This window comes from Salvelinus sp. IW2-2015, linkage group LG1, assembly GCF_002910315.2.
Source record: "Salvelinus sp. IW2-2015 linkage group LG1, ASM291031v2, whole genome shotgun sequence".
NCBI lineage: Eukaryota > Metazoa > Chordata > Actinopteri > Salmoniformes > Salmonidae > Salvelinus > Salvelinus sp. IW2-2015.
Window position 1 is genome coordinate 22,934,020 of NC_036838.1, and position 14,585 is coordinate 22,948,604.

General features: G+C 48.6%; 1 pseudogene; it reads right to left on the bottom strand.

Annotated features, from left to right (window-relative positions):
• LOC111962754 (retinol dehydrogenase 12-like) overlaps positions 1-14,585 on the bottom strand; it is a 34,683-nt pseudogene that overhangs the window by 12,666 nt on the left and 7,432 nt on the right.

The following is a 14,585-nucleotide window of genomic DNA, read 5'->3' on the forward strand; positions in this document are numbered from 1 at the left end:
TGACGATAACCACCGCCCTCGAAGGTGCGTCACTCCGAAAGCACACCAAACGTTAGGGGAGGCGTCTGGGTGGGCCTGCTGTCCACGGTGGTGGCTGCCGGCTCTGGACGCTGTCCCGACCACCACGATAGTCCAGGTCGCGCGGGCGCTTCCGTATCACCCCATCCAATGGACCACCCTCCAACTAAAGCCGCACTAACTGAAGGGGCAGCAGTCGGGATATGAGGCAGCACCTGGGGATATAGGGGCAGCACCGGGATGAGGGACTGGCAGGCTCGGGCTGAGGGACGGCCAGGCTGCCCGGCTGAGGGACGGCAAGCTCCGGGCTGAAGGGACGGCAGCCGGACCTGGCTTGGCGGATCCTGCTGGCTGGCGGAATCTGGCTGGGCGCTGGACGGCTCTGGCTGGTCCGATGGCTGGCTGACGGCTCTGGCTGGTCCCCATGGCTGGGCTGACGCTCTGGGCTGTCATCGGGTGGCGGAAGGCTCTGGCTGATCCGGTCTGGCGGAAGGCTTGGCTGATGCCGGTCTGCTGGCGGAAGGGCCTTGGGCTGATGCCGGTCTGGCGGAGGTCTGGCTGATCCGGTCTGGCGGAAGGCTGCTAGCGGCTCCGGTCTGGCGGAAGGTCTAGCGCTCCGTCTGGCGACGGCTCTGTAAGGCTCATGCAGACGGGCGGCTTGTGCAGGTCATGGCAGATGGGGCGGCTTTGCCAGGCTCATGGCAGACGGATCAGGTTTCAGAGGACGGAGCTCGGGTTCGTACTCGATGCGCGGTGGTGTAAGGCAGGAGGTGGGGTGTCGTAGTTGCGGGGTCTTCGCTGTCTGCGGGTATTCATTGGTGGTGTGGCTTTGGTTGAAGTGGTGCGTGGGGTTATCGGGGCTGCGCTCTCGTGAGGTAGTAGGTGGTGGTATGTCGCGATGGATGTGAGCGGCTCGGCACCACGTAGCGGGTGTGTTGCAGTCACGGAGGCGAGAGCGTTCCACGTTGCGCAGCAGCAGTACGTTCGACTGGGACGTCGGTTGCAGGGCGCGGTGTGGGCAGTCTTCGGGCGGACGACCGGCTGGGGCAGCGACGGGCAGTTTCAGGCGCCGCTGGCAGAGGAGCAAGTGTATGAGACGGTGCCAGGACCTCTCGTGGGCGCCCTGAGTACGCATAGTAGTGGCTTGGTGCGGGTGAACCGATGAGAAGCCTACGGGACGAGGTCAGAGAGCGACCAGGCCCGATAACACGCTGACATGCGACGACGGCGTGCGTATGGATAGCACCGTAGGAGCTGATAGAAGGGTAAAACCAGCCAGAGGGGTTCGATGTGGAAGCTTCTCCCAGGGTTGGCCGCACTCAAGGAGGACTTGGGGTTGCTGTGTGGTGTCAGACGCGTAGGAGCCGGATCCTGGTATGAGGTGCATGGGAGGGTCACCATAATGGAGAGAGCGTTGGAAGTAGCACGAGCATTGTGGAAAGCGGAATGGGAGGTTGAGATCCGTAGAGTGTTTGAGGCGAAGGAGTAGTCTAAGCGTGCTGAGCGTCCGGATAATGCATAGTGTAGGGTGGAGTCCGGGCCTGGGAGGGCACGCATACCTTAGGATGCGGGGGTGAGGATGGGACAAGTGGTATGGCGCGACCGAGAGCATGGGCTCGATGGGAGCGGGCTCGCTTAGTAGAGAGTCGGTGCTGAGGGTTGGATCTGTTTAGGTCGTTGGAGGACGCCACTCTGTAGTGGACTGTGGGGTCTTGAGAAGAGCCGCACATCTCCACTCACGGCGAGAGAGTGCGTGGGAGCCCGGAGGTTAGACGCAGGCTGGTGTACGAGCGTGGGGCGTACAGGACTGCGCCATTGGATGAGGACCGCTGGTTTGTCGGGTGCGCCTCGCTGATGTGTTCACCACTGGTCGGTGGAGACTGCCGGGCGGAGGCACATGTTGGTCGGTACGGCCGGCAGGATTGTGGCGGAGTGTGGGGGCTTGTAGTGCGGGTCAGCTGGGCGTGTAGGGCACGCAGTGGCGCCAGGGGATGCATCCTAGCAGCGGCGCGTGGGCGGTCTGAACGTTGGAAGAGGGACACGGTGCTTCTTATATGAGGGATGCTGGGAGAAGATCAAGCGGGCTACGAATGACCTGCCCGCTTTTAATTGTTCACCTATACCGAGGGGTATGGAATGGTCCCCGGGTAGGTCACGGTAGAAGACGGGTATAGAGATATATATCCAACTGTAGGCCTTCGCAGGAACATGTGGAAGGGGCTGGAATGCTGGCACGGACGCGGCAGTTAGCTGCGGGGAGCACTACACGCGCCCATATCACGCGTATGGTAAGAATGGCGTGGTGCAGATGGTTACGAAGGGCCCAGGAGTCCTCGCGAGGAGACGATTAGCTTGTGGGACGCTTAGTTAAAGTGGCTACGTGGTGGCGGATGGAGGCTGCGCACTCTAGTAGGGCCGCTTTCCCACCTCGCGCATCGCGGCGGCTCAGACTAGCGCCTCATAATACCTACGAGGCGCCTCCCAGGGGAGTGGCATGGCTCGATCGGATCTGTGAGGGAAATCAGGTGTTGTAGTTCGTGAAGCCCGTAGATCGAGGTGTAGGTGGCTGGACAGGTGTGCTGCGGGCAAGGGTAATAGCCCGCACTGGCTCATGAGCACCCCCTGCGTACAGTCGGAGTGGGCAGAAGGTGCCCGGTATGTGTGTGTGCGCTTAGACTCATACGCTTACCCGATAACGACAGGGTGTTGCTGACCAATCGATGTCGGAACGCCCTCTCTACTTGCCGTAACGGGCAAAGCGTCGCGGGAGTTGCGTGCAAGCGTTGAGTTGTATGTGTACGGCTACTGCTGCCGTGGTGTTCAGCTGGGGTTCGCATCAGATGGAGACTTAGGTCATGATCATGGGCGCTCCTTAGCCATATGGCCCTTCAAGTAGAGGAATTGTTCACTGTGAGTGTTGGGGTGAGGCCTCTGCCGGGGCTCTCCAGCGTCTCCATGACTGCTTGCTCCTCATGACAGCCTCTTGGCTGTGGGCTGGCCGCCTCTGCCTCCCGTGAGAGGGGCCGATTTGGCTCTCCCAGCATTAGCCCAGGGTCCTTCTCCATTGATAATTTGCTCCCAACTCCATTCTCTTCGACTCGTGTTCGCGCATTGCTTGTGTTTTTTAGTTCTTGCCTCGCTTCCTAAATCCGGGCTTGGTCTGTGTGGCGGTGTGTCGTTGTAAATTGGCTGTCAGAGCAGGTTCCGTGTTCTTTTTATGTTTGGTCTGGATGTTTGGTACTGAACTGTCTATGCTCTCGTGTCTCGCACCGCTCTCATGGCGTACGAGGAGGTGCCATGAATCGGACCAAGATGCGGATTGGTAATTGTACATGTTTAATGTAAACAACAAGAAAACACTACACAAAACAACAAAGTGACATACCTCAAAACAGTCCTGTGTGGTCCAAACACTGACACAGGAAACAAACACCCACAAAGCCTACTGCCTATGGCTACCTTAAATATGGCTCCCAATCAGAGACAATGAATGACAGCTGTCTCTGATTGAGACCCAATCTAGGCAGCCATAGACATAACTAGACAACCTAACAACACCTATCCCATACACATACAACACCCATAGACTAACCAAACACACACAACATACAATGCCCACCCCAACTCACGCCCTGACCAACTAAAACATAATCAAAATACATAAAATAGGTCAGGAACGTGACACAGTGTGCACTGCTGAAATGCACCTTTCATGAATCCAGCTTTCGCTCTTTCAGTTCAGACAAAAATAACATAATTGATTACAACTTAATTTTACAGTACACTATTTTACTTGTTTTTGGAAACTACTGTATAAAATCACAATTATTACATAATAACATATAAGTACCAGAAATCGTTTCTTACTTAATACCAGCTGAAACAGGATGGTAAAATAAAGTGTTAAACAATGTACTGTATGAATGATTTTCACCAGGGTGTTATGATTCAAAATGTTCACCTTGAAGAAGAAGATTCCGATCAAGTTGAAGAGGAACCGAACCATGAAGTTATAGTGTCTCATCACTTCTGTCATCACAAACCGGGGTGGACGGAGTTAGCTGTCACACCCTGTGAGACACACACACACGCACACACAGACACACTGTGACGGCCCTGAATATTTCTGAACCGTCTCAGTGCTTCTCCTTCTAATAGGCGATTCCCCTTTAATTCCCCATTAAATAGCCAGTGTAACGGATGTGAAATGGCTAGCTAGTTAGCGGGTACGCGCTACTAGCATTTCAATCAGTTACGTCACTTGCTCTGAGACTTAAGTAGGGTTCCCTTGCTCTGCAAGGGCCGTGGCCTTTTGGAGCGATGGGTAACGATGCTCGTGGGCGACCGTTTTTGATGTGTGCAGAGGGTCCCTGGTTCGCGCCCGTGTCGGGGGCGAGGGGACGGTTTAAAGTTACCTGTTACATTGACTGTTGACCCGGATCACTGGTTGCTGCGGAAAAGGAGGAGGTTGAAAGGGGGGTGAGTGTAACGGATGTGAAATGGCTAGCTAGTTAGCGGGTACGCGCTACTAGCATTTCTATCAGTTACGTCACTTGCTCTGAGACTTAGTAGGGTTTCCCCTTGCTCTGCAAGGGCCGCGGCCTTTGTGGAGTGATGGGTGCGGCCTTTGTGGAGTGATGGGTAACGATGCTTTCGTGGGCGACCGTTGATGTGTGCAGAAGGTCCCTGGTTCGCGCCGTGTCGGGGCGAGGGGACGGTTTAAAGTTATACTGTTACACCAGCATCAGCTGCGCAAAGGTGAAGTTGTGATTGAGCACATGAAGTGAGACCTCAGTTCATGAAGCTTCGCTATGTACCCGTGTGCTATTTTGTGCCTATGTTGGCTGGCACCTTGTTGACGATGATTATGAGCTGTATTTATACGCAGAATGTGCTGTATGTGGTGAATATCAGGATATGATCGTGCGTCAAGTGACTCACTCTCCGTTGTTTTTGTTGTCACTTTGTAGATGTTATTCGGATTGGAAATTGGTTTGACGCGACTGACTAGATCTCTTTTTTGTACCGGTGTCCGTCGGACTGTATTTCTCGTGGAGATGTTGCGAGATGATTGTGAGACGCGTGATAATCTTTTGCATACTTATGTTTTATTGTGTAAAGTGTGTGTTTGAGTTTATGTGTTATGTTTATGTGTGAATATATGGTTTCAGCTACGAACGTTGTCTGACTAAGGTCACTGGAGTCCCTGAACTTAGTTTACCGGGTTGGACTCTTTTATGCCCAGGTACAGGACATTTCTAAATGAACATAAGCGCATTATTTGTTATATGTTTGTGGTGTGTGTGTGTGTGATTTATGTTGTTAATACAACCACGCAAAAGAATACACTTGTTTGAAGTTCTTTCAATGTCTTAAGGGGTTTATGAAAAGTATATTTCCATCCTGACTTTTACATAAGTCCTTTGTATTGGTGTGACTTGACGGCCAGATGGGACTCATTCCTCCCAAAAAAAAAAGAGAGAACCAATGTTTTCTCTGGTAGGCCACAACCTACCTGGCACCCCTATAATAAACTCAAGTCAAAACCGTTACAACACGCACGGCACAGAAGAGTTTATAAACCACACAAAAGCTCAGAAATCCATATCCCTCCTTTACCACTCAGAAATGTGCTCGTTGTAAAATGATAACCACTAATCACGTTGTTTTAGCAGCAGTTAATAGGGTATTGCTCTAACCAGAATTTGATAATCGAATCGCCAAACCAGAGTGCCATCACAACTCCTATCCTGAGCTGCTTTACTAATACTGGCCCAGGCCTTCATACCTACCTGTTCCTTGTAGCTTTCGCGCCAGCTCGTTAGTGCAGATGACGTTGTGCAGCTTGGTGTGTTGTAACACCTGCCCATAGTGTAGTCCAGGTTCTTGCCCTTGAAGTGCGAGAAGTCGACCATACCCTGTCCAGTGGCTCATGGATGACACGTTGACAATGCGTGCCGGTGCTGATTGCTTCAGCAGGCTGGACGGAGGGGAGAGGAGGAGGGAAGAAGGGGACGGGGGGATGGAGGGGGAGAGGCGAGAGAAGAGTAGTGGAAGGGAAGTGAATACAGTAACAATGTAAAGTGTGGAATGTAACGTGAGAACTGGGACAATGTTACATACAGTAACCTACTGTAGGTTGAGTAGATATAAAACAGGTAAAGTCAACAATGCACAACACTCACAAAATACAGCACTAGAAACTCTTAGAAAAAAGGTGCTGTCTACTGTAGAACCTCAAATCAAATGTATTATATAGCCTTTCTTACTCTAGCTGATATCTCAAGTGCTGTGCAGGAAACGCCAGGGCTGGAAAAACCGGCTTCTTAGAGTGACGAGATCGATAGGGAAGATGCGTTGTTGTTAGGGTGATAGCAAGCATGCAGGTGTAGAGCACGGTGTATGGTTTTGTCGGGCTGTCTCCAGTAGTAGAACCCTTGAAGGTCCTTTTTTGGTTCAGGTAAAACCCTTTTGGTGCCAAGTAGAAAGCATTGGGGTACCATGAAGAACCTTTCCCGACGGTTCTACAGTGCTGTGAAAAAGAATTTTCCTCTTCTGATTTTCTAAATTTTTTGCCATATTTTTGATCTGATACAGATCTTCAAACAAAAACCTAAATAAATAAAGGGAACCTGAGTTAAACAAATAACAAAAAATATAATTGATTTAATTAACAAAGTTCTGCCACACCCAATTCCCCTGTGTGAAGTAATTGCCCCTTACACTCCATACTTGTTGATGCACCTTTAGCTGCAATGACTGAACCAAATGCTTCCTGTAGTTGTTAATCAGTCTCTCAGATCGCTGTGGAAGGCTTTTGGCCCATCTGCATGCAGAACGTGCTGTTAACTGAAGCGTTTGTGGGGGCTTTTCAAGCCATCGAACGTTCGTTTCTAGTCCTACCACAACATCGTCAATAAGGTCTTGGACCTTGACTCATGTCAAAAACTTCACATTGTTGTTTTTTTACACCATGTTCAGTGTAGACTTGATTGTTGTGTTTTGATCACTTTCTTGCTGTGTGATCCCCAGCTGCGCTTCACAGCTTAGCTCAGACAGAACGGGATACCGTGAACATTGCTCTGTAGAATTTCTCTTGGATACAGAGCAGGAATTCATGAGTTCTTCTATAAGGCAAGTCGGTCCGGGTGCCAGGGCAGCAAAGTAAACCATAGTTGTGTGCGCAGGCGGTGTCTTAAAGGCCTGCAGCTCAGCTGGCAAGAGGGGGTGTGTTCGACTTGACAGCGCTCGTCTCTGAGCGCCTGCGTGGGTTGCGAGAGATCCAGGGCTGTTAAGTCGCTATTGTAGTTACTAGGGCGGTGCGAGCAATTGGCTCCAGCGTCCAGTCTAGGAGTAGTGGCCGTCATTGTAAATACGAATTTGTCGCCGCTGTAACTGACTTGTTGCCGTATTAAGAATAATTAAAAATATATATTAAAAATCCCCAAACCGGTCACAGCTATTATTACGCACTAGATGGTGGACAGTGGAGCAAAGTGTCAGACCGTCTATATCCCTGAGGATGCTGAGATTGTGTGTGCAGTGTAGCTTTGAGCGAAATTGAAAGGAATTCGCTGGTAGGTAGTGGCTAACAATTGCCTCGCGCACAGCGACGTGTGTAGGAGCCTGATGCGGTAACGAATGTCTATAGAGTAGGTCGTTTGGTGGTGGAGGTCAGGTGTGCGAGCTAAGGTGTACAACAGTTATTTGATTCGTATGGGGTTGCATTCTGTTTGCACAGGCAGGGGCAGTTGAGGTGGTGGTTGCAATAATCTTATGGTTTATGAAATAAGTTTGATGCAATTGTTATTTGTATGGCACTGTCAGGAATAAATCTAAAGTCAGTCTTTGGCTTGAAGATCTGATAGACATCTCAAGTATCAAAAATTGATAAAATCAGAAAGTTCAAGGCACTGTCAAAGCCTGATCTGGTTTCAACCCTGTACTTCATTGGATCGAGGGCATATTGTCTTTCCACCTAGCCGCACTCCAGGTGTCGCGTCATGCGCTACCCCACTTATTCCTGGGTATTTGTATACCTTGTGTGTTATCTTGTCTGTCTGCCAGCAGTCGTTGTCTTGTTCAATGAATAACCAGCGGTTTGTCTCAGCGCCGCTTTTCCTCGTCTCGTGTTTTCCTCTCCTACTGGTTTTGTCCCTTGCTGTCCTCTGGGACCGGAGCAGGTGGGGGGTTTCACTGGCCTGGCGTTCCTGATAAAACCGGTTGGGCCTGGCCACCACCGTACTCTGCGATTATTGACCCCTGGCTGCTATGTTGCCATCGACGCCGCGTTCGTCCGTCGATCTTGGCCTGCCCCTGTTTGTTCTGCAATACAGCGCGAGCTTCGTTACTTCAGCACGTCTGCACTTGGGTCTTACCTGAAACCTGATACGGCACTGTGACATGGAACCACACAGGCGCTGGGACTGCGATGGCGGAAGGGGTTGTGAGTATAGGTGGAAAACTTTTGTCTCTAGATGTGTGAAAGGTACATATTGCTATTGTATAGATCAGCCTCGCGTTCAGCGCCGGTGACCTGTTTACGCTGGCGGTATGGGTTGTACCAGTTCTCCGGGGCTGGGGCGTGAGAGCTCCAGCATTAACAGGCTAGGGTGAGGTTACATTAGTGGGGTATATGTTTGTATCTTACCCCAGGAATGTATCGGGTTGGGTGGTGAGGAGAAGGACACTACAATTGGGGTTGGGTCAGCAAATCGCTCTAAACGGACCATCTGAGGTTGGATAACTTCTAGGGCAAGGGTCCTGTGTGCAAGACACATAATACCGAAAACCAAGGCGACAATCCATCACATGATTTGAAAATAGTAGTGTGCTGAGTCAAGTTACAGACAGTAACTATTGCTCAGAAAAGCTGGTTAAATCGCATTGTTGACTTTGTGGGGTGTCACAAAATAAGGCAATGTGCATGTCGCAAACAGACGATAAGAGTAGGGTAATTCTGGATGGCGAAATCTTGGGTAAGTTGATTTAATTGGGTGTATGGATGGTTAGCCAGGATGTGCCACTTGAGTCAATGTCAAGCAAAGCTGTTTTTGGTACTGGATGGACAATTTCATTACTATGGTAGCTAGCAACTGCGAAAGTTGGCAGACCTGTGGACGCAGAGTACGCTATTTGGGTTGAACGTGTATAGCTACTCCCAAGACTAAATAACTTGCAGATGTAAACTCCGACGTCGAGCCCAGTTTACAGTCCTATTGTGACAATGATTGGCTCCGAGCTACGCATTAGTGCAATCGGAAACACGAGACACAGTTGGTATCACAACTATCGGGACGGCTGGTTGATAGTCCAGCTTAGCCCGGGTTTCCCTGCATTCTTAACTCGCGCACACAAGAGTGAATATCGCGTGGTCGCTTTTTCATTACGGGGTATTTCGAGGCAGGATGTAGGTAAAGTAAAGGTGACTCTATGTCAGGCTAATCAAACCTGGGTGCGTCGGCCAATGTGCCGAACCGACGGATGTCGATCGCATTCGGTCGGGACCAGGGACTTGTTGAGATGAGCCCTTCATCTATGTTTCTTTGTGTTGTCAAGTGCGATACAGAATAGAAGTTATGTCGTTCGAACGGACTAAAGGGCGGTTGTGGATTCCTAGCGCAGAGTTCCAGGGCGATTTCGTGGTGTGTACAACGTCTGACAAGCCCTGGTGGGCGGGACGACGCCGGGAGGCGGTCTGGCGTTGGGTACGGTAGGACAGGGTCTAGAGACGATTTTGCTAAAATGCGGGCTCTCGCTTTCTTCTCTCTCCACGGTGTGATCAACGGCCGTTATAAAGAATCTCGTTTGCGGGTACGCGCTACTAGCATTTCTATCAGTTACGTCACTTGCTCTGAGACTTAAGTAGGGTTTCCCCTTGCTCTGCAAGGGCCGCGGCCTTTGTGGAGTGATGGGTGCGGCCTTTGTGGAGTGATGGGTAACGATGTTTCGTGGGCGACCGTTGATGTGTGCAGAAGGTCCCTGGTTCGCGCCCGTGTCGGGGCGAGGGGACGGTTTAAAGTTATACTGTTACACCAGCATCAGCTGCGCAAAGGTGAAGTTGTGATTGAGACATGAATGAGGATGTGTACTACCCTCAGTTCATGAAGCTTCGCTATTCCGTTTGTTTTGTTGCCTWAAAGTGTGTTTTGTAGCCGTATAGCGAGTTTACCCAGGATTGGATCKARTCTGTGCGTCTGTGGACTACACCTCTCCGTTGTTTTTCGTGGCCTTTTCTCCGCTGGAGATATGTTGGCGGATTGGATTGTTTGACTGACCGACTGACTACATCTTTTTGTACACGGTATTTCATTTGTTTTGGGGTGATGTATACTGTGATTTATGTAGTTGTGAGGACGTATTAGTCTTTGATACGCTTTATAGTTGTATTGTTAAATAAGTGTTATTTTGAGTTTATGAATATACTGGGTTTACGCTACGGACCAACGTTGCGTGACTAAGGTCACTGGAGTCCCTGAACTTATTTACCGGGCTGGACTCTTTTTATGCCCGAGGTACAGGACATTTCTAAATGAACATAAGCGCATTATTTGTTATATTGTTGTGTGTGTGTGTGTGTGTGTGATTTATGTTGTTAATACAACCACGCAAAAGAATACACTTGTTTGAAGTTCTTTCCAATGTCTTAAGGGGTTTATGAAAAGTATATTTCCATCCTGACTTTTACATAAGTCCTTTGTATTGGTGTGACTTGACGGACCAGATGGGACTCATTCCCTCCCAAACAAAAAAAGAGAAACCAATGTTTTCTCTGGTAGGCACAACCTACCTGGCACCCCTATAAATAAACTCAAGTCAAAACCGTTACAACACGCACGCACAGAAGAGTTTATAAACCACACAAAAGCTCAGAAATCCATATCCCTCCTTTACCACTCAGAAATGATGCTCGTTGTAAAATGTTAATGATCCACTAATACAGTTGTTTTAGCAGCAGTTAATAGGGTATTGCTCTAAACCAGAATTTGATAATCGAATCGCCAAACCAGATGCCATCAACACTCCTACTCTGAGCTGCTTTACTAATACTGGCCCAGGCCTTCATACCTACCTGTTCCTTGTAGCTTTCGCGCCAGCTCGTTAGTGCAGATGACGTTGTGCAGCTTGGTGTGGTTGTACACACTGCCCATAGTGTAGTCCAGGTTCTTGCCCTTGAAGTGCGAGAAGTCGACCATACCTGTCCAGTGGCTCATGGATGACACGTTGACAATGCGTGCCGGTGCTGATTGCTTCAGCAGGTCTGGACGGAGGGGAGAGGAGGAGGGAGAAAGGGGAACGGGGGGATGGAGGGAGGAGAGGCGAGAGAAGAGTAGTGGGAAGGGAAGTGAATACAGTAACAATGTAAAGTGTGGAATGTAACGTGAGAACTGGGACAATGTTACATACAGTAACCTACTGTAAGGTTGAGTAGATATAAAACAGGTAAAGTAACAAAATGCACAACACTCACAAAATACAGCACTAGAATAAACTCTTAGAAAAAAGGTGCTGTCTACTGTAGAACCTCAAATCAAATGTATTTATATAGCCCTTCTTACATCAGCTGATATCTCAAAGTGCTGTACAGAAACCCAGCCTAAAACCCCAAACAGCAAGCAATGCAGGTGTAGAAGCACGGTTATTCGGCTGTCCCCATAGTACAGGGGTGTCAAAGTCAAATGGACGGAGGGCCAAATAAAAAATTTAGCTACAAGCCGAGGGCCGGACTGTTCGAATGTTCATTGAAATTTTTTTAAATGACGCATATAGTCTAGTGAACCTAATTGAACCTACTGAAAACCTACGGCAATGGTGTTTCTGCTCAGACTCACATTTAAAAAGAGTTGCCTTTTTTCTGGGCAAACTTCGTCACAAACTTTAATCATGCAGTTTTTGATGAAATCCCCCTCCGTAAATGGCCGGGCTGATNCCCCCGGTTCTCAGTGTCCACCTTCCGTTTTGCCATTTTTGATGGGTATCTGAAAGTTAATTTTACTGTGATGCTGACGACTGCTGTGCCAATAAATATTGAAATGAAGCAGCCTACTGCTCGGTGCGTCACCGTTGCATTGTGGGAAATGTAGTATTGGTGCGTGTAAAAGATCTGCGGGCTGCCGGCTTGCTGCGGTCTGCGGGCCGGTTCTAATAATAAATCAAGATCATCCCAGGGGCCGTAAAAAACCTTCTCGCGGGCCGGATGTGGCCCGCGGGCCTTGACTCTGACACCCCTGCCATAGTAGAACCCTTTGAATAACCTTTTTTGGTTCCAGGTAAAACCCTTTTGGTTCCAAGTAGAAGCATTTGGGGTACCATGAAGAACCCTTTCCACAGAGGGTTCTACAGTGCTGTGAAAAAGAACTTTTCCTCTTTCTGATTTTCTAAATTTTTGCATATTTTTGATACTGATACAGATCTTCAACCAAAACCTAATAAGATAAAGGGAACCTGAGTTAACAAATAACAAAAAATATAATTGATTTAATTAACAAAGTTCTGCCACACCCAATTCCCCTGTGTGAAAAAGTAATTGCCCCCTTACACTCAATAACTTGTTGTGCCACCTTTAGCTGCAATGACTGCAACCAAATGCTTCCTGTAGTTGTTAATCAGTCTCTCAGATCGCTGTGGAGGACTTTTGGCCCACTCTTGCATGCAGAACTGCTTTAACTGAACGTTTGTGGGCTTTCAAGCATGAACTGCTCGTTTCTAGTCCTACCACAACATCTCAATAAGGTCTGGACTTTGACTATGTCAACTTCACATTTGTTGTTTTTTAACCATGTTCATGTAGACTTGATTGTGTGTTTTGGATCACTTTCTTGCTGTGTGATCCAGCTGCGCTTCAGCTTCAGCTCACAGACGGATGACCTGACATTCTCCTGTAGAATTCTCTGATACAGAGCAGAATTCATGGTTCCTTCTATTAAGGCAAGTCGTCCGGGTCCCAAGGCAGCAAAGAAACCCAAGTGGCGCAGCGGTCTAAGGCGCTGCAGCTCAGTGCAAGAGGTGTCACTACAGTCCCTGGTTCAAATCCAGGCTGTATCATTGGGAGTCACATAGGGCGGTGCACAATTGGCCCAGCGTCGTCTGGGGTAGGCCGTCATTGTAAATAAGAATTTGTCCTTAACTGACTTGCCTAGTTAAATAAAAAAATATATATATAAAAATCCCCAAACCGTCACACTACCACCACCATGRGTGACAGTAAGCAAAGTTCAGACCTAATCCCAATTGAGATGTGGCAGGACTTGAAATAAAGCAATTCTGCATGTAAGAGTGGGCAAAAAATTCCTCCACAGCGACGTGAGAGACTGATCAACAACTATAAGAAGCGTTTGGTTGGAGTCATTGCAGCTAAAGGTGGTACAACCAGTTATTGAGTCTAATGGGGCAATTACTTTTTCACACAGGGGCATTGGGTGTTGCATAACTTTGTTTATGAAATAAGTATGCAATTGTTATTTGTTCACTCAGGTTCCCTTTATCTAATGTTAGATTTTGGTTGAAGATCTGATAACATTCAGTATCAAAAATTGATAAAATCAGAAAGGTACAAATACTTTTTCAAGGCACTGTCACGCCCTGATCTGTTTCACCTGTCCTTGTGCTTGTCTCCACCCCCCTCCAGGTGTCGCTCATCTACCCCACTTATCCCCTGGGTATTTATACCTGTGTTTTCTGTCTGTCTGTGCCAGCTCGTCTTGTTTGTTCAAGTCAACCAGCGGTTTGTCTCAGCGCCTGCTTTTCCTCTGTCTCGCTTTTTCCTCATCCTCCTGGTTTTGTCCCTTGCCTGTCCTGACCCTGGGCCTGCCTGGCGTCCTGTACCTTGGCCCCACTACTCTGGATTATTGACCCCTGCCTGCCTCGACCCGTCGTTTGCCTGCCCCTGTTGTTGCAATAAACATTGTTACTTCAGCAGTCTGCACTTGGGTCTTACCTGAAACCTGATAGGCACTGTACATGGAACCCAAAAGGGTTCTCCGATGGGGACAGTGGAAGAACCCTTATAGAAACACTTTTGTCTAAGAGTGTATAGGAACATATTTTGTATAATAAGCCTATAGCCGTGGCCTGTGTAACGCTGCAGTAGTTGCACACAGAGCTCCAGCATTACAGCAGGGTGAGGTATTAGTGGGATATGTTGTATCTTACCCAGAAGCAGGTTGGTGAGGAGGAAAGGACCCACATGGTTGGTAGCAAAGGACACCTCTAACCCATCTGAGGTGATATCTCTAGGCAAGCCTGTGTGCAGACACAATATAACCAAACCAAGGCACACCCATACATATTTGAAAATATGTATTTTAAATACAGAAAGCATTACTAAAATATGTGATAAGAAAAGCTGTGAATGCATTTTACTTTGGGCACAAAAGGATGTGCATGTCGCAAACAGACATAGATAATGAATGGGAATTTGTAAGTTAAATTGTAATTGGGTGTAATGGCATGTTACCATCGTTATTATCAATCAAGCAAAGCTGTTTGTCTCATGGACATTCTTATTGGGTACTGACTCGAAATGACAACCGTGCTTTGGTAATCTTACCCAAGACCTAAATACTTGC